This window comes from Pinus tabuliformis, chromosome 1_1, assembly GCF_031772625.1.
Source record: "Pinus tabuliformis cultivar Carrire ecotype Pingquan chromosome 1_1, CPIR1, whole genome shotgun sequence".
NCBI classification, from domain to species: Eukaryota; Viridiplantae; Streptophyta; class Pinopsida; order Pinales; family Pinaceae; genus Pinus; species Pinus tabuliformis.
The window spans coordinates 718,147,071-718,148,989 of record NC_142297.1 but is presented as its reverse complement, the minus strand read 5'-3'; the positions used below and the strand labels follow the sequence as shown (position 1 = coordinate 718,148,989).

At 36.5% G+C, this 1,919-nt stretch overlaps 1 long non-coding RNA gene across 1 annotated transcript; it reads right to left on the bottom strand.

Annotated features, from left to right (window-relative positions):
* Positions 1–680: 680 nt before the first annotated feature.
* On the bottom strand, positions 681–1,265 carry LOC149215905 (uncharacterized). Its single transcript, XR_016250506.1, has 3 exons — positions 1,183–1,265; positions 995–1,094; positions 681–815 (listed from the first exon to the last, which is right to left on the bottom strand). It is a non-coding gene; the product is annotated as an uncharacterized LOC149215905 (long non-coding RNA).
* Between the last annotated feature and the right edge of the window lie 654 nt (positions 1,266–1,919).

The following is a 1,919-nucleotide window of genomic DNA, read 5'->3' as shown; positions in this document are numbered from 1 at the left end:
TCCCAATTCAGTGGGGATGCAGATCTCAGTCGAAAAAAACAAAATATAAATCAGGCCCTAGGGCAGAACCTTGATGCATCCTGGGGCACTGTGTACATTATTTGTATCTTCATATAGGTACAAAGGATTGCATTTGCAACATTTTCAAATTGTTTTATATTTTAGACCCGGTGCCATCTGAGAAATGGACCAAGCTGAGTATCATGATGTATATTTTGTATAACTACCACACATTTGGTGTTGAACTGGCTCTCTTTCCCAAGGGTAATAATCAACTTGTAAATCTCTCCTTCCAGAAAGTTAAAGACCTGGTTTCCCTTGTGTTGCACACATATAGGGCACTCCTCAGACAATTTAATTACCTGCACCAACAGAATTCACAGAAATGGCAGCCTGAATCAATTATATATGTTCTTTCAAAAATATATTGATTTAATAATGCAAATGAGTGCTTGGTTTATCTCACCTTTGGCACACATTTCAAACAAAATAAGTGGCTACATGTTAATTGCTTCGGCTCCACAACGGCATCTGCACATAGATTTATGGGTAGAAGTTTCAGATTTTGTTGTCTGTTGTTAGAATACAGATAAATCATTGAAATAACAATGTAAATAAAACGAATATTCTAAGTACCCAGGCATATAGAACAAGTAAGTTCCTTATCGATAACAGATGTTGATGATGCTTGTGTTAAAGCTTTGGAAATACTGGGCATGTTCCCCACTGTTTTCTCTTAAGTATATAATACCGTTTTAATACCACTGGATCCATTAAGATTTGAAAATGGACTCTCTGGAAGGTTATGTCCATAGCTGTTGCAAGGAAAGAAACTCACTGATCATTACCTTTTTATAATAATCACCAAAACAAAACAAAGTAGCTTCTATTCAACTACTTCCAGGAACCCATTATTGACAGCTTGTTTTCTAAGTAAAATCTTTGTCATGTTCTTTATTTTACAGAACTGCAAACTGTGGATGATGGTCTCTACCTTTCTTGATCGTCATTGTCCTGCTTAGGCTCATCTTCGTTATTCTCCAGTACCTCAAGCAGGTACCCAAAATGATCGGTTGAAGGAAAATTGTTGAGATCTGCATAAGAGGATGAATGAAATTACTTAAATGCAAAGTGACAGTCTCTAGAGAACATGTCTTGAATAAGTGGGTATCCTAGGTTTACCTTCTGATGCCTTGGATTCTATTTCAGACTGTGGGAATCCATTAGTGAATCTATTCTCGAGGGGGTGAGAAACAACAATAGGTAGTGGTATTGTAGGTACATTCGGGTAAATATCCATTTATTTATTTACACCAACTCTTTCCTTAGGAAAATAAATGTCATTTATAATCAAGGCTTCATAAAACTAGCTGCTATCATATTTCAGGTATCTGGCTCCAGAATATTTCATGTATGGCAAGGTTAATGAGAAGATGGACATGTATTCCTTTGGAGTAGTTCTTCTAGAGCTAATAACTGGAAGAAAACCAATCAATGACAAGAATCCTAAAGGCCAAGAAAGCCTGGTTATGTGCGTAGGGCTCTAGTGTCCTTGCTTGTTTTGTATTTGATAATTTTGGATTCTTTTGGTTTCTTTGTCTTGGTTCAAAATCTTAATCTCTTGTAAATTTCAAAATTTAGGCAAGGCCATTACTGGCAGCTCGCTCTATAAAAGAACTTGCAGATCCACTTTTGGAATATGCTTATGACATGAGCAAGAGAATGGTCATTGGTGCAGCATGTTGTCTGAGACAGGCAGCTCAGTTTCGACCTCGAATGAACAGAGTAATTACTCTTATTCTCTTTAGTTGCGTATATATGTTTCAGTCTCTAATCTTATGTCAAATTTAGTTGCTTGAAGACATTTCCTTTCCTGTGAGGAGTTAGTGCTAGAATTATTTTTGCCCATAACGAAGAAT